The sequence below is a fragment of the Canis aureus genome, chromosome 31, assembly GCF_053574225.1.
Source record: "Canis aureus isolate CA01 chromosome 31, VMU_Caureus_v.1.0, whole genome shotgun sequence".
Taxonomy (NCBI): Eukaryota; Metazoa; Chordata; class Mammalia; order Carnivora; family Canidae; genus Canis; species Canis aureus.
The window spans coordinates 14221778-14240385 of NC_135641.1; the positions used below are offsets into that span (position 1 = coordinate 14221778).

General features: G+C 44.3%; 2 long non-coding RNA genes across 2 annotated transcripts; both read left to right on the forward strand.

The window, feature by feature from the left end:
- The first annotated feature begins 602 nt into the window (after window positions 1-602).
- On the forward strand, window positions 603-2092 carry LOC144302373 (uncharacterized). Its single transcript, XR_013369227.1, has 2 exons — window positions 603-889; window positions 1963-2092. It is a non-coding gene; the product is annotated as an uncharacterized LOC144302373 (long non-coding RNA).
- A 930-nt stretch (window positions 2093-3022) lies between these two features.
- On the forward strand, window positions 3023-8009 carry LOC144302374 (uncharacterized). Its single transcript, XR_013369228.1, has 3 exons — window positions 3023-4180; window positions 7266-7428; window positions 7889-8009. It is a non-coding gene; the product is annotated as an uncharacterized LOC144302374 (long non-coding RNA).
- Window positions 8010-18608: the final 10599 nt, after the last annotated feature.

Sequence of the window (18608 nt, forward strand, 5' to 3'; positions counted from 1 at the left end):
TTCCTTATAAACCTAGGAGATTATGATTCTGCTAAATTATTTGTGGCAAAAAGTACAGTTGTATCCAAAAGTCTGTTTATGTTGTAGGTAGCCAACAACGCAGGGAAATCAGTGCCTCAACAAAGCCAAAGGTTTAGAAACATGATCTCCAAAGCTGCTTCTTACTGAGATACCAGACTTAGCAAAATGAAATGTTTGTCTCCAGTTCAGGAGATTTATTTCTGTCATTCCTCAGCAGAGAACGTCCCCCAAAGTGCAGACAAGCACGTTGGTGCTGCTGGCTGGCTCTCTGAGCTGGGATGGGGTTGTGCGCCCCCGCCCCTCCTCCCCCACTTGCTCCCCTTCGGGGTCAACGTCACACATTTATGGAATAGCTAACTGCGCTGAAGAGGGTAGCTTTTGACCAAGGAACGGATTTTTTCTCTTTGCTCAGAGTTAATTGGCCATAAGGGGCCCAGGTCTCTACGCTGGTCTCATTAGCGCCAAGTTTTAACTAAATGACCTAACTGACCCAGGTCCACAGCCACCTTCCTCATCAAATGGTGAGATGAAAGTCGCGTGCATGCTTATTGTTCATTAACATTTACATCACAATGCCTGGAATTCCAGAGGCCACTGTTCTGGGAGGTGGCTGCAGGAAAGCTTCTGAGGTTCCTTCCAATCTGGCACCTGCATTTGTGAGACAGGCCAGCGGAGCTCAGCGAGGAAATTGTAGGGCAAGTAACAACAAACAATTGCACACCATTTGACTGACACAATGCTGTGGGTGAGAGATGCGGCAGGTCCAGAAATACTAACTGAGGCTGACCTCACAGAGCCAGCCCACTTAGACGCAGGACGATTCATTTCTCGTAAATGCGGGTGACCTGAGCAGCGTGAGATCCATGAGGTGAGGAGCACAGTTTGGCTGAAATGCCTGTAGGGGAGTGGCCACGGGACAGGAGCTCATTCATTCATTCATTCATTCATTCCCTCCTCACCATCTGCAAACCACACACAATGTGCTGGAGACCAACCTGAGCGGGGATGTGGAGCCAGAGAACCCAGGTCTCTGGGGGAGCCTGAGCCGGGGGGCTACGTACCGAGCTGGGGTACTCTGTGGCCACCGCTGTCTCTGCTGCATGGCAGGGTGACCCTCAAGGTGACCCTCAGAGCCACCCCGGGGGCTGCCAGTGACCTTCCCTCACCCTTAACATGCTGCGCCCCTGGGGACCAGCTATGACCTTGGGTAAGGTGATTCTCTGGGCTCTTGGCAGGTGACAGTCCCAGCAGCTGGGGGGGGGTGGGTCCTTCAGCCCCTAAGAGGGGATGTGGTAGGAGGGATCCCAGGGTCACTGCAGAGATCTGTGTTCCACCCGTGGCAGTGCTCCTGCTCTGAGCCGCCGACCCCCGGTCACTCAGCTCCTGCTGGGAGGCCTAGTCCCCTTGGCACATCATTGTGCTATGTCTGAGCCTGGTCGTGGAGCTGGCAGATGTGGCTTCCTTTTGTGAACTAAATATGCCCTTTATAATTTTCACCTGATACTGAGACAGGTGCAGGGCAGGGGGGAAGCAGTTAGAAAGTCCCCTGTCTGTCCTGCCTCTGCCGTAGAATAGGCCTCCTCCTTTGCATTCAGAGCTCCGTTCAGTGGAGTTACCCTGTCCCTTTATTGACTGACCTTTCTTCTCCTGGCCAAGTTGATAGCTCTGATAGGTATCGTCAGAGCATAGTCACAGGAGTGATTAAAGATTAAGGAAGAAAAGATCTTCAGACAAATCTTAAAAATCATTCAGTCCAGGAAAATAAAAGGCCAGGGACTTCAGGGAAGAATGAGAACGTGATGGTCAGCGTTGCACGGGGTCATGGGAGGGGATCCTTTCATTGTGCCCCGTCAGGCGTCTTATCCTGAATGATGAGCGAGCGCTCTGCTGTGACAGTGGGTCACGATTCCCACCCTACGTGATATTACATGTGCCTTGCAGGTGTTTTCCAGAAGCAGTTTCCAGGAAAATTCAATCCTGCCTGCATTGACCAAGGCCACCTCCTCTCTAAGCTTGGCCTGGCATTCATTGCTTTACACGATGTGCAAACTCAATAAAACATACTACTATTTCTGGCTGGAGACGTTCTGTGACGCTGCATTACAGAGTAGACATTCTGGTCAGAGGCACGGTACCTTCCTCCATGCACCTGGAAAATCCAAAGAAGGGGAAAAATGAACAAAGTCTACCTCACAAGCCCAAGATCTGTACATGTCTCCCCATTCACAATTGAAGGGACCCAGCATGAACAAACCCACCCAAAGGAGGGTCTCATGCATCCCCTGCAGTCCCTGGGCAGGCAGATCGTGTGCACAGAGCTGTGGTTCATGCACTAGGAAACAACCTTGAAATATCAGTCATGGAAGGTGTTATTTTCATGGAAATCAAGAAATGTAAATAGCTTACTTAACCTCGCATTCTTGGTCCACACAATGGTTTTTAGATGCCTCTCACTTTAAGATGCATATAGAAAAAATATAAGCATATTTAAAAATGCATCACTCCTATTCAGCAGAAAAACAAAACTTGGACCGGTTATATCTAAACCCCAAATAGGTTACAATTAACCAAATGATTTCTGGCTGTTAAATAATAGTGTTATTTTTGAGATGTGTGCTTTTAAAATTTATTTTTTAAAATTTTATTTCTAAAATTTTCTTTTTCTACCCATCCATCATCTATCTATCTATCTATCTATCTATCTATCTATCCATCCATCATTGGTCACCTATTTTTTTCCATTGGGAGACATGGTCCCCACCTTGTCCCTTATGCTGGCTATCATCTTCTCCATGGCTGGTGGAAACCCACTCTCATTTCTACTTTACAGATCCTGAAGGAAAGGTTCTCACCCACCATCTTGGGTCAAGTGTGCAACCAGGGCCAGCGAAGGCATGAGTCATCCTGGGGCAGATTATCAACCTGAGCCTGTCAGTGATGCAAGGGTGGGGGTAATTGCACTAAAGGTGGGTGCAGGTAGGTGCTGGCCAGCACAAACTGACACACCTGTGAGGGTGGGTAAGCTGTTGAAGCACTTCTGTGCTAGTTGGTAGATAGCAGGTGCCACGGGGACTGCAGCTACATCCCAGCCAAGGGTCTCTAATGCCCCTGGGCCTCCCACCACCTAATCACCATAGGGGGCACAATTGGTGCCGAAGGGGCCTCCAGGACATGGTCTAGTGTCCAAGTAGCATGCTTCTACTTAGTCAGTGGTGAAGGTGGATAACTGTCCAATACTGTGTCTCCTGCTGTCCCAGACATAGGGCATGGAGGAGAGTGGGGCTGAATGGGCAGGATGGCTGGGGTAAGGCTGCAGAGAAACAGAGTTCCCAGCACATCCAGCTGATGTGACCCTACCAAGCTTTGTGCCTCTCTACACTCTGCTTCATTCTCTATTCACTGAGGCTAACTCCACTGGACCCTGTGGTATATAAAGCACTTGGCACAGAACAGGCCAAGATAAGTGATCATTACAGGAATGTGGTTTTAACAACCATAAAGTCCCTTAAAAGAGAAGTGCATGGACACTCTGCCTCTCCACTGCCCCATGGTTTTTGGAGACTATATAGCTAATTTCCTCAGAAACTTGAAGTGATTGAGAATGTCATTGGGAACCCAGAACCATGGCTCTGATGCAGACTCATTACTCTGTGTCTAGAGACACAAGCTCCACATGGCTCCCTGGAGCTGCTCTCATGGTCGGAGTCCCACAGCCAGCATGGCACTCCGGCCTCGTCCTCCTCAGGGTTCACTACCGGCGAGCATGTGTCTAGTGCATGTTCTCTGCCTTTTCATCAGAATCTGAATTGCTCGTGTGCAGAGTTTGCCTGTTTTAGCAAAGACCTGCAATCAATTACTTGCACAGTTACTGGAACTGGAATTAAGAACTCTTTACTGAAAGAAAGATTTAAAACTCCAAATGCAAAATAAGCACATAATTACAACTATTACAAGTGCAGTGAAGAAAAAGTGCCTGACATGATAAGGAGGAGTATCAGATACTTGCTGATCCAAAGCTTAAAGTCTAGCTGCTTTCTTACATATGATGGAAAACTACATCTTCTAACATGTTAACACTATCTCTCGAGTAACCGATATTTTTCTGGCATCATTAAAGATCCACAAGATGTAATGGCAGGTGGATTCACGTAAAACAAAGGTAGGTCACCAACGCCCGTTCTGGTTGTACTCTCCAGAGACACATGACCCCTTCCCCTTTAAATGAGTCCATTACAGGGAACTGTCTTTAAATTCTTGCATATTGCGGCAATTTTTTGGTTTAGAGGTGATCAGACCTAAACAGTGAGAGACTCCAGTAATGTTCTAGACACACAGAGAAATAACACTAAGGAGAAGTCACACTAATATTAATTTGCTAGAGTATAACACAGTCATAAAGAGACTCTTCATGGCCATATCCCTCAACTTTATTACTCCAAATGTAGGCTTGCAGGTAATATTGTCCCAGATGCTAACCAGCCATGCTGTCTGCACTAAGTTGGCTCATAACACTCTACTCGTTGTAGAATAATGAGGATTCTAAAGATTAAGGCCACCTATTAGGGAGGTGTTATAAATAAACTAATATTTTAAAAACACACCAAGCAATTTTAATGCACATCTATGCATTAGGAATAGAAAACAAAGGAATACACATTTGAAAAGTATTTTACTTTTCTTTTGTACATAATATATCATTTCAGGGATAATATCCATTGCTTATATAGAAAATTCCAGAAGGGAAGGCAAAATTAGGCAAAGATTATTTTTTTACCAAGCAGATAATAAAGTCTCAGATTTGTAAAAGGTAAAACCAGCTTTCTCTTTGAAAAATTGGTTATTTGCAAAGTAGACATTAATTATATTTTACAAGAACAAAGATAAATGAGAGGAATTATTTAATTGTAGACAAATGCAGGTATTTTAACAACACACAATGTTGTTTGTTACACAAGGGTTTATGGATTATCCACAACATGTTAGCTATTGGCCTAGATGCTGGGGCAGCATATGCTATGTCACATGGCACAGGGGATTAAGGTTGCAGATGGAACTGGGGTTCTTATCATCTGACCCCAAGATGGGGAGATTATCCTGGGTCTCACGGGGGTCCTTATCAGTGAAGGAAGGAGACAGGAGAGTCAGAATCTGAGGAGGAGATGCACCACAGAAGCAGCCCTCTGAGCGGTGGGTTTGCTGGCTTTGTAGGTGGAAGGGGCCATGAGCCAAGGAATATGGGTCCTGGAATCTGAATATTTGTCTCCTTACAAATGTGTATGTTGAAGCCATAACCACCCACAATGATGGTGTTAGGAGGCGGGGCCTTGGGGAGGTGCTCAGGTCATGACAGGGCAGTTCATGATGGGCTCAGCATCATTTTTTTATTTTTTAAAAATTTTATTTATTTATTCATGAGAGAGAGAGAGAGAGAGGCAGATCCCTCACAGGCAGAGGGAGGCAGGCTCCATGCAGGGAGCCTGATATGGAACTTGATCCCGGATCCTAAGATCACACCCTGAGCCAAAGGCAGATGCTCAACCCCTGACCCACCCATGTGTGCCGAGATCAGCGTCCTTATGAAAGAATCACACAGAGCTCTCTCAGTCCTCCTGCTCTGTGAGATGTGAGAAGTCTGTGATCCGACCCCACCCTGCTGGCTCCCTAACCTTGGATATCCAGCCTCTCGAACTGAGAGCAATAAGCTGCTCTTGATAAACTACTCGGTCTATGGTGGTATCTTGCTCTAGCAGCCTGAACTGACTGAGATGGTGCACAGCAGCCTCCAGAGAGGAACACAACCCTGCTAGCATGTTGATTTTAGCTCTGCGAGACCCATTTCAGGTTCTGATGTCCAGAACCATAAGGTAGTTTTAGGCCACTGTGTTATATTCATCTGTTAGAGCAGAAACAGAAAACTAGTGCAGTCAGGCAGGCGGCTTCCATCCAAGACCACAGCAACAGTATTTACCTCATTTCCTAGAAACTCTTAATGATTCACCACCTCCCCCTTGCACACTTTCTTTCTGTATTTTTTGGCCATATTTTTTTTCCTTTTTTAAGAGTTTAAGGTAAACTCGTTACTGTTCTCACCTCCCATGCCCACCCCCCAGCACTACTCTAAATAAGTTCTTAGATTCAGACTTTATAAGAAGAGTTACCACCTTTACAGTTCAATTCAACTTGCAAACAATTGTTAGCATAGCCAGTTTAAAGAAATCTTGGAAACGTTCTATGTGCTAGCAGATCATGGCAAGTTTATGACTCTTAGATACCCTCCTTGGGTTGTTTCTCCCTCAATAGAGTCTCTAGAGATAAAATGTCCCTGGGTATATAGATAAGACCAGGTGGGACAGGCCCCTGGAGAGAGTGATCCCACACTGTGCGGGACCCACAACCGAGGTAGGCACCAAAAATCTGCCTTTCATTTTAGCTAAGACAACACACCAATTTAAACTCTTCAGCTCAAGGATTTAGTTAGGAGTCATACTACAGTCTGGAATCTTCTTTCAGCCAGCCCATGGGTAATACAAGTCCTTGCTACCACTTCGTGCTGTGTGCAGATGAACTTCGTAATGCCCCCCTCATTTTAATACCTGTAGCATCTTAATACCTGGTGAATATTTCTGTACACCTTACTGCTCTATCAGATGATTCAACAAATCAAAGATCAAAACAGGATGAAAGCATGTTGATAAGTATGTAAATGGAAACTCTGATATTTTTAAGAGAAATATCATCTTGAAGGAAAATCAGCACCTGTGGTGGAGGTTGGGACAATGGTCGGTGGTCTCCCCAGCAGAGAGAGCCCAAGCAGAGTCCCAGCCCTGTAGGGCACAACTGTGCTTCTGAGATTAGGGCCGCCTTCCCAGGCTCACAGTTCCCCTGACGCCCCCCAGATTCTGTTCAGACGCCTGTGATCAAGCAGTGATGCACTTGCACCCGTACACATACTTGTGGAAGTCAAACCACCACTAGCAACTTCTTACTTCTGAAAGTCAGCTGTTGGAGATGAGCTTTACTCCAACAAACTCGTCTCTGAGCACGAGGCTAGCAGACCGGACCCCCTTCCTGTAGCCTCTGCCAATCTGCCAAGCCCCCTGCCCCACCCTATGAAGATATTTGTTTAAGAGTAAACAGATTGGGTCTGCTTGGGTCTGAGTAAACAGATTGGATTTGCTTGGGTCTGAAGGTACACAGCTCTTTGCTTCGGTAAGTAATACATTCAGCTTTCTGTTCCTTGACAGCTAGAACCCAGGGAAGGTCTGCTGACTCTTCCTCACAGACAGGAACTGGTATACATCTGTCAACAAAGGAGGTCAGAAGAGAACAGAAGTCAGAAGAGAGGACAATTAAAATAAGCCTCCTATGCTGAAGTGTGCCCTATGTCGAGTCCTGGCAAGAAACTGAGCAAGTACTTCTAGTGACTCTATTTAGGGAAATGAAATTCTTTGAACATGTATTTATAGCAGCTTTAGTTATGAAGTCCTGAAAAAAAGTGCACAAGATTTCTTATTTTCCATACGAAACATAAAATCTAATAGATTGCTACACCAAATTTCAATTTGGCTCTGGGTAAATTTTGGCTATTTATTCATTCATTACAGAATAAAGATTGAATTTACAATTTGCTTTTCAATGACCAGGTACAGCCTTGGTTAGTTCCCTGAGATCGCAGAACAAGCTGAAAAGGGTGGGAACATGGGGCTGGGGCTGGCACGCTGACCTGATCACTATATAGTCAGTAGGAAGATATTTTAAACACTGTTCAGGTTGTATGTGTGCTGTGTATCTAATGGAAACATCAGAAAATCTCCAATCGGGGCACCTGGTTGGCTCAGTCATTTAAGCCTCCGACTCTTGGTTTCAGCTCAGATTATGATCTCCGGGTTCTGGGATTGAGCGCCACCTGCAACGGCTCTACAGGGTGTCTGCTTGAGATTCTCTCTCCCTCTCTTCTATTCCTCCCCCTGCTAATGCTCCCTCCCCCCCTAAATAAATAAATAAATAAATAAATAAATAAATAAATAAAATCTTGAAAAGAAAATGTCAAATTATGTCGCCTTCATCTTCTGCTGTGTTCTTTTTTCCATAAATTTATTTTTTATTGGTGTTCAATTTGCCAAGATATAGAATAACACCCAGTGCTCATCCCATCAAGTGCCCCCCTCAGTGCCCATCACCCAGTCACTCCCACCCCCTTCCACCCACCACCACCCCTTCCACCACCCCTAGTTCATTTCCCAGAGTTAGGAGGCTTTCATGTTCTGTCTCCCTGATATTTCCCACTCATTTTTTCTCCTTTCCTCTTTATTCCCTTTCACTATTTTTTATATTCCCCAAATGAATGAGACCATATAATGTTTGTCCTTCTCCGATTGACATACTTCACTCAGCATAATACCCTCCAGTTCCATCCACGTTGAAGCAAATGGTGGGTATTTGTCATTTCTAATGGCTGAGTAATATTCCATTGTGTACATAGACCACATCTTCTTTATCCACTCATCTTTCGATGGACACCGAGGCTCCTTCCACAGTTTGGCTGTTGTGGACATTGCTGCTACAAACATCGGGGTGCAAGTGTCCCCGCCTTTCACTGCATCTGTATCTTTGGGCTAAATCCCCAGCAGTGCAATTGCTGGGTCATAGGGCAGCTCTATTTTTAACTCTTTGAGGAACCTCCACACAGTTTTCTAGAGTGGCTGCACCGGTTCACATTCCCACCAACAGTGTAAGAGGGTTCCCCTTTCTCCACCATCCTCTCCAACATTTGTGGTTTCCTGCTTGCTTAATTTTCTCCATTCTCACTGGTGTGAGGTGGGATCTCATTGTGGTTTTGATTTGTATTTCCCTGATGGCCAGTGATGCAGAGCATTTTCTCATGTGCTTGTTGGCCATGTGTGTGTCTTCTTTGGTGAAATTTCTGTTCATGTCTTTTGCCCATTTCATGATTGGATTGTTTGTTTCTTTGCTGTTGAGTTTAATAAATTCTTTATAGATCACTGGGAGACTTTCCCCTAAGATCAGGAACAAGACAGGGATGTCCACTCTCACCACTGCTGTTCAACATAGTACTAGAAGTCCTAGCCTCAGCAGACAACAAAAAGAAAGAAAAGGCATTTAAATTGGCAAAGAAGAAGTCAAACTCTCCCTCTTCGCTGATGACATGATACTCTACATAGAAAACCCAAAAGACTCCGCCCCAAGATTGCTAGAACTCATACAGCAATTTGGTAGTGTGGCAGGATACAAAATCAATGCCCAGAAGTCAGTGGCATTTCTATACACTAACAATGAGACTGAAGAAAGAGAAATTAAGGAGTCAGTCCCATTTACAATTGCACCCAAAAGCATAAGATACCTAGGAATAAACCTAACCAAAGAGGTAAAGGATCTATACCCTAAAAACTATAGAACACTTCTGAAAGAAATTGAGGAAGACACAAAGAGATGGAAAAATATGTCATGATCATGGATTGGAAGAATTAATATTGTGAAAATGTCAATGCTACCCAAGGCAATTTACACGTTTAATGCAATCCCTACCAAAACACCATGGACTTTCTTCAGAGAGTTAGAACAAATTATTTTAAGATTTGTGTGGAATCAGAAAAGACCCCGAATAGCCAGGGGAATTGTAAAAAAGAAAACCATACCTGTGGGCATCACAATGCCAGATTTCAGGTTGTACTACGAAGCTGCGGTCATCAAGACAGTGTGGTACTGGCACAAAAGCAGACACAGAGATCAATGGAATAGAATAGAGAATCCAGAAGTGGATCCACAACTTTATGGTCAACTAATATTCGATAAAGGAGGAAAGACTATCCACTGGAAGAAAGTCTCTTCAATAAATGGTGCTGGGAAAATTGGACATCCACATGCAGAAGAATGAAACTAGACCACTCTCTTGCACCATACACAAAGGTAAACTCAAAATGGATGAAAGATCTAAATGTAAGACAAGATTCCACCAAAATCCTAGAGGAGAACACAGGCAACACCCTCTTTGAACTTGGCCACAGTAACTTCTTACAAGATTCATGCATGAAGGCAAGAGAAACAAAAGCATAAATGAACTATTGGGACTTCATCAAGATAAGAAGCTTTTGCACAGCAAAAGAAACAGTCAACAAAACTCAAAGACAACCTACAGAATGGGAGAAGATATTTGCAAATGACGTATCAGTTAAAGGGCTAGTTTCCAAGATCTATAAAGAACGTATTAAATTCTGCTGTGTGGAGGTTCCTCAAAGAGTTAAAAATAGATCTGTCCTACGACCCAGCACTTGCACTGTTGGGGATTTACCCCAAAGATACAGATGCAATGAAACGCCGGGACACCTGTACCCCGATGTTTATAGCAACAATGTCCACAATAGCCAAACTGTGGAAGGAGCCTCAGTGTCCATCGAAAGATGAATGGATAAAGAAGATGTGGTCTATGTATACAATGGAATATTACTCAGCCATTAGAAACGACAAATACCCACCATTTGCTTCAACGTGGATGGAACTGGAGAGCATTATGCTGAGTGAAATAAGTCAATTGGAGAAGGACAAACATTATATGTTCTCATTCATTTGGGGAATATAAATAATAGTGAAAGGGAATATAAGGGAAGGGAGAAGAAATGTGTGGGAAATATCAGAAAGGGAGACAGAACATAAAGACTCCTAACTCTGGGAAACAAACTAGGGGTGGTGGAAGGGGAGGAGGAGGGAGGTGGGGGTGACTGGGTGATGGGCACTGAGGGGGGCACTTGATGGGATGAGCACTGGGTGTTATTCTGTATGTTGGCAAATTGAACACCAATAAAAAATAAATTTATTTAAAAAAATAAATAATTTCTGCTGTGTTCTAACCATAGTTTTGATATGCTAGCTTCTTTGCTCATGGAAGCCATAGCAATCTACATCACAGAGACGCATTGGCACACCCCAGCTACTATTAAAAAATTAAAAGATTAAATACTATATTAAAAGTATGGGCAATGTTGCAACTATACATGATTTAAAAATGTAGAGCAATTTTACATGGAGTGACTTTTCGCTTCCATAAAGCAATACAACAGATCGAGCATTTGTTTGAGTTAATGGCAGTAACAATTAAGTATTTGGTTGTTTAAGTGCAGAGAAAAACAAAAAAGAATTACGGAAAACCAGTGATCTTCTAAATCAATCTGACTCTCCCAAGGATTAGATTTTTCTGTATTATTCCCTTCTGATTGATCGTTAGCCTTAGCCATGAATCATACTGTGTTGCACAGATGATTCTGTAGTGCCAGACTATCCAGAATGGCTATTAATGTGGAACAGAGGAGAAAACAAAGTAGGAAGGAGCGGTAAACATCACTCAGTGTCAGGAAGACAGAAACTCATTTTTCAAATTTTTAAATCAAATAGGATACCAAGTAGTCAACTGTAATATTGGGAGTCTTATGAAAACATCATTACCTATAAGTTAAGTTTATCATGGGGAGGTCAGAGTCCCTGAGTCTGTGGCACATCTCGGGCCGGGCTGGATGGGTACCAACAGTGAGGTGTGGAGGAATGGTGAGGTGGTTAAGTGGCCCTCACTGAGTGCCAGCTGTGTGCAAACCTGCACGTTCCACTTGGGACCTTTGCTTTGTTACCAGGAGCTGGTGCACATGCATTCGCAAGAGCGGGGTAGCAGGCCGCAGCTGGCTAAGACAGGGAAGTGGTGGCGACTGTCCCCTGATTCTTGGAGCCAGGTACATGGGGGGTCCATGAAACACACACGGGGTGTCAGGAGGAAACCAAAGCGAGGAAGTGTCGGGCTGAGGTGTGAGCCCACCATGGGGACAGCCATGGGGGGCAGGCTTGGAATCATCTAACCTCTCCCTCATCATAGAGGTTAGGGAATAGAGTACATTCACTGGCTCCAGAATTTGTGTGGCTCAGCTCCTGGGGCCCAGTGCATGGAGAGTTGCCTCAGTGTCCCCTGTTCCATCTTCTGCAACCTCACTGAGTGGGGAAGTTCCAAATCAGATGTCGAGGGAAAGCAGAGCCTTCATCTCAGAAGGTGCCTGATGCCTGGCACCTGCTGCACCAGTGCCCATGTGCCCAGGAGCCCTTGATGCTCTCCTCTCAGCTCACCCCGCTGCATCTTTGCAGACAGACTCTTCTCCAGATGCACCACCCACCGAGACAACGTGCTGGCATGGCAAATCTTTATGCTAAAATGTGTTCAGATGGATCAAAGGTTCACACATAGGACTGAAACTGGGATACTCCTAGAAGATACTGAAGGGGAGAAAACCCTTGACATTGGTCTTGGCAGTTTCTTTGATAGGGCACCAAAAGCATCGGTGACAAAAGCTGAAACAAGCCAATGAGACCACAGTAAACTAAAGAGCTTCTGCACAGCAAAGGAAACAATCAATAGTTTGAAAAGGCAGCTTACACAAGGGGAGACAATATTCCCAAACCATATATCTGATAAACGATTGATACACAAAACATTTGAAAACTCATAACAATAGCAAAAACACAATAATCCAGTTAAAAAGTACACACAGAACCTGTCTAGATGTTTTCTCAAAGATATCATACAAATGGCCAATAGGCATATGAGAGGATGCTCCACATCACTCGTCATCAGGAAGTACAAACCCAAACCACAATGAGCTCTCACCTCACACCTGTTAGGATGGCTAGTATGAAGAAGACAGGAGATAAGAAATGTTGGTGAGGGTTAGAGAAGAGGGAGCCCTTTGCACTGTTGGTGAGAATGTAACCTGGTGTAGCCACTTGGACAACAGTATGGTGGATACTCATAAAATTAAAAGTTGAATTGCTGTATGATCCAACCATCCTTTCTGGAAATTGAAATCAGGATCTTGAAGAGATACTGTCATTGACACCTGCCATGTTCATTGCACCATTTTTCGTGATAGTCAAGATATGAAAGCAACCTCAGTGTCAGTCAACAGAGGAGTACACACACACACACACACACACACACACACACACACTGGAGTATTATTCAACCATGAGAAAGAAGAAAATCCTGCCATTTGCAACAGCATGGATGGACCACAAACGCGTTATTCCAAGTGAAATAAGTTAGAGAGACATACTGTGTGACCTCACTATGGATGGATTCTAAAAAGCCAAACTCCTAGGAATAAAGAATAGATTAGTGGCTGGCAGGGCCTGGGCTGGGGTGAAGGATTGGAGAGGTATCCTTTCCTGGTCCAGATTTTCAATTAGTAGAGAAATAAGTTTTGGAAATCTAAAGCATAGCATAGTGAATTTAGTCAACAATATTGTATTATAAAATTCAAAGTTGCTAAGAGACTAGATTGTAATTGTTCTCACCACAAAAATAAATGATGATTATGTGATGTGATAGAGGCGTTAGCAAACACTAAGGTGGCTATCAAATTGCAATATGTCCGTGTATCAAACCAACACGTTGTATCTAACCTTAAATTTATACAGGGTTATATGTTAATTCTATTTCAACTAAAAAAATAAAAAATAAAATGCACTCAGATATAGCTCATACATGAGATGTGGAGGAAAACACGTATGTTCAATTTTCAAGCCCTAGGAAAATGCTCTTACAGACACATGCATCCAGAGGCCAGGCTTGAAGGATGCTCAGGAACTGGCTAATCCTTTCTCTGCTCAATAAAGATCCCTGACTTCATCCATTTCCCACAGATCTTGGGAGATGGGAAGTTTGCTTATTAACTGGAAGAAAAGAGCATTCTCTCAAGTATTTAAGTACTACTGGAGTGAAAGGGTGTACATGGTGCTGATTACTTGTCACAAATGGGTCCTCTTAATTCAAAGACTTACATTTTGCAAGCTCCCGACACTGATAGCTAACAGTATCTGGATTCTGGTTTCAATGGTAGCAGATATCTATGTAGATGGAAATATATATATACATATTTGTGCAGCTCTAAAGGTGACTGGGCATCCATACTGATGCGCACTCCCTGGAAGGAAGAAGTAATAAAAAGCCGAATAGAAAGAAGAATGGATACAGAGACAATGCGATGTCAAGGAGGACTTTGGTATAAGACAGAGCCACGTCTGCCTCGTGGGGAAACCACCAGACTGAGCCCAGGAGGGCCAGACACAGAGGCTTATCCATGAACCAGGCAGTTAATAAAAGTAGCTGGTGCACATATGGATTTCATAAAGGTTTATGCAATTCTAAGGTGGCCTGCATTTATAATAGGTTTGTAGATGCCTCTTAAATCGCTTAACAGGGAAGAGATGCAAAGTGGGGATGTGCAAAGAATAGATGGAAAGCAGTAAACTGCATGGCCCCCGTGTGCCCCACCGAGACTGCATCCCAGCCTGGACCCCGAGTCTACCTCTCTTCTGCCAGAGGCCATGCTGTCCTCTTGGAAACTGAGTCTGGAGAGGTCCTCACTGGTCACGTCCCATTTTGCAGCCATGGCTGGTGCATTCTGACCCTGCTTTCTGTGCATCAAAATACTCCAAAATTAGAGCACTATTTCTATCTTCGCATTGATTTCTTTCCCAGGCATGTTTAAAAATCATGTTGCCTGTTAACTTGTTTGTACAAACAGGCAAAGAAAATCCCCCCAAATCACTCCACGTGGTTGAGGATTTATGAAACACGTGGCCCGGATAAATACTTCCTGTTCAAAAGAAAAAAAAAAAAAAGGCAACTTATAAATTGCCATTACAACACACTAAGGCAGTTTAACTCAATTTAGCAACTAAGTCAATGTTTAGCCAAGCCGTCACGCGAGTGCCTTATTAAAATCCCCGTGGCTCTGGAGTGTCTGAGGTGGAAAGAAGGTTAAACTGCATATCAACCACGGAAGAAAGCTGAAAGGATGTGCAGCCCAATTAAACCTTCAGCCCTGCTTTCGCTCGTAAGCACTTGCTCCCGGATTCCCCCCGGAACGCACCGCGAGGCAGCTCCAGAGTGGACCGGCAAGCACCTTTCATGCGGCGCCGCCGGCCCGGGGTCTGGCCGAGCCCTTCTGGGTGAGAGGCGGCCGCTCCCTCTCTATTAATCATCGCTCGGCTCTCAGCACCTGGGACTGACTCCGACTCCCCCGGCTGCTATATTGACAATATTCCCTGTTGATTTCCTCATTTTCTCAGCCAAGGCTAGACTGACCTCTTTAAAATTCTTTATAAACGTCAGTAATTGCTGCATCCAACTTCAATTCATTACTTTCCCAGGCCTCATGTATTTTGATGATATGAAAGTTGACCACATTTACATGCAAATTGAAGTTTTATATTAATAAGGGCCAGTGAAAGGAGATCGCATGGTAATGCTCCATTATGACTTTTAAATACATTTGCCCATGTCTCGGCTGGCATTAGCATGGTCAGACCATGAGGAAATCATGTTGGTCTGATTGCAATTTTGTTTTCCAATTGAAAGTACAATTTCATCAGGTTTCCCTGTCATTTCTAATAATGACTTAAGTTTGCTTGCTAAATTGGAGAATTTCTCTGGCCTTCGGATGGGCTGGGAAACAGGTGAGGTGACAGCTGCTTCTGCATGAAGTGCTTCATCATGGCGAGGCCACCCTCGGTCCCACGGGGCTCCTTTGGTGGCAGGAGCAAGATCACCGAAGACTCCACGCAGCACAGACTGATAATCCTAAGCACATAAACTTTTATCCTGGAGCTTTGAGAGCCCAACAATGCTGCATTGGCTCATACACCTTTTACTATAATCCTGGGTGGATGCTTATTTTATTTTTCCCAAGTGCAGGTTGGGATCTCTGTCACCCTCCATATATTTGTATTTTGTAGCATTGAGGAGCTGATTCATTTTCTTCCCTCCAAGTGGATTATCTGTATAAATCAGGAACAATGTTACGCGTTCGTGTTGTAAGGCTTATAAGATCCAGAGCCCCATCAGAAACAGATCCTCACTAAGAGCATTCTTCTAACTTACTCCCCATTAAACTGAGCATGGATTGTGTGTCTACAAAAAACCCCAATCAGTCAAGATGCTGGAAGAGGTGATAAAATCCTCACCCAGTGGAGCAGAAGATGCTAAATAAGAAGGGAATCTCATTACAGAAACTCCTCGTGACCCTGGAACAATCAGTGAGCTTTTCCATGACTCGGTTTACACAGTTGCATATTTCATTCGCCTCTAAACGTCCTCTGGGCCTCACTAACCTACAAGGCTATGATGGCGCCAACATCTGTTTCTTGTGAATGATGATTTTGACGCAGGATGATATTTTGGGAAAAAACCGACACTTGCCAATGCTGTCTATTAAGTAGACTTGGGGCATGTCGCTTGATTCAAATGATACAATAACATTTTAGTCAACAAATTCTTAGTGTTCAACCTTTATCTGATTTGTTTTATCACTGCATAGATAAGATGCTGATGGCAGACTGAAGATGAGAAAGGCCACAGGGTGGACAATAGGATTCTATTGTCTCTGACCAGTAAAGTATGTAGCCAGAGAATTGTCAACATCAACACCTTCCATTCTCAATCACTCCCTTTGGCAGTCTAAAGATAAGCATGGTGCGTTTTATAAATAAGGCCAGGATTCGCAGAGAGCCAATGACACACACATACAATGACTATTTATGTAAAAACAGAGAGAGGATTGCTTGTCAGTTGACTGGTTTCTGGTTTCAAAGTCAGGTTAAACCCAATATGTATGGTACTGTTTATTTTTTTTAATCTTAGTAATTTCAAAAGCATTCCAAAGAAAATATGAGATAGGTTGTACTTAGCGATGATACTCGATCTGGAAAAAGATGGAGCGTGGCCTGTGGCACTTGGAGAGGGAGAGGAGAGCTCAAACACTGATTTGCTTTGACAATTGATGTTTGGCTAATGATAAATGCTTGATGATTAATACAAAAAGTGGTTGGTGCCGTAACTAGAGGCCCACCTGCTGCTGTGTGGACAGGTGGTTTTTATGTGATTGCTCAAACAGAGGTTCTAAACTTTACTTTGGGCCACTAACTGAAAATTCAATGAAAGCTACGGATTACCTCTCCAAGAAAAAAACCTGCATGCTCACATACCTAGCACATTTTGTGTGGAATTCCAAGATGTGGATGCAGAATAATGGCCCACCAGGAAAAGTCTCCATCCTAATCTCGACACCTGTGAATGTATTTGGTACATGGCAAAGGGCAGTAAAGGTGGCAGATGGAACTAAGGTTGTTAATAAACCGACCTTGAGATGAGGAGATTAGCCTGGATTATCCAGGTGTATCCAGTGTAATCATAACAGTACTTAAAAGTAGAAGAAAAGGCAGAGAGTCAGCGAAAGGGAGGTGAGATCAGAAGCAAGTGGGTGTGACAGTGTGAGAAGGACTCTCTGACTACAAAGGAAGGGGCAGTCATCCAAGGAATGTCCTGGCCTCTAGAGGCTGGGAAAGGCAAGATAATTGATTTTCTCCTAGATTCTCCAATAGAAGAGCACAGCCCTGCTGACACTGTGATTTTAATCCATTGAGAGCTGTGTTAGTTTTTCTAACATATGGAACTGTAAGATTTTAAATTTGTGTTGTCAGTTTAAGGCACAAGATTTATAGTAATTTGTTGTAGCATCAATAGAAAACTAATACAACAACTCTTTGTGGCCCGTCCAACGCATGCTTTCTTGAGGCTTCTACAAAGTGTTGATGCAATGACTTGCTACAAACATACGGCAGAGCAAAAGCAGGCATGCCCACGGGCACCAAGGATGCTGGGTGGAAGCCAGCATGGTGGGGACCAAATCCACATGGGAGAAGCGAGTGTCCTGTGTGGGGAAGACCACACCTGGGAGGCAAGGGTGAGTCATTCTGTAACGCACCACAATCTGCTGTGGGCACAGGAAATGCAAAGGAAGGGAGCAAAAACCAGTTTTGCAATGACCTGAGTGAGAATGGCGGAGCTGCAATGGTGCCTACATTGTGCCCAGCTGGGTCCTAAGTGTTTGCACTCGACACCCCTCCCATTGCTCAGAACATCTTAGTGTTTTCAGTTGGGTTGAAAGAATTGGAAAAAACCTCACCTGGGGCCACGTGATCAGTGACTGGGTGAGCAGGAGTCAAGGCCAGGTACTTTCTTCCCTCCTATGCCACTTAGCACACAGGCTCCTGGTTCATCCCACAGCTCCAGCTGCTCCTTTGTGGTTTTTCTAAGCCACCTTCTTCTTCTTGGAAGAACCAAAGCTTGATGTCAAGTCTTCTCTGACAAGTATTTCTGCCGGTGGGATTGGACCCACCCCCTGGTTTCACGGCCATCTGTGTATTGAGCTGCAGAGTCAAAGCCGACTCACCTGGAGGGTCTATACTTGGGCACTGATAGGACTTGAGTCCCATCCCTTCCCCAAACCTGTTTCCCCCTGGGAACTCCTGCTTCAGGGGGGTCCACTGCCTCTCACCCGTTCCTTACCTCAAGGATCTTAAAGATGTGTTTGCTTTTCCCTGTTTCTTTCCCTTATTCTATGTTGTCACGAACCCTTCCAACTCTGCTGTCAGAGGTGATTCTGGTTCCTGGGCTTTCTTCGTCCACACTCTTGTCCAGACCACAGTGCTTCCTCACCTGAACCTAGAATGATGCATGGTCCCATTCTGGCTCC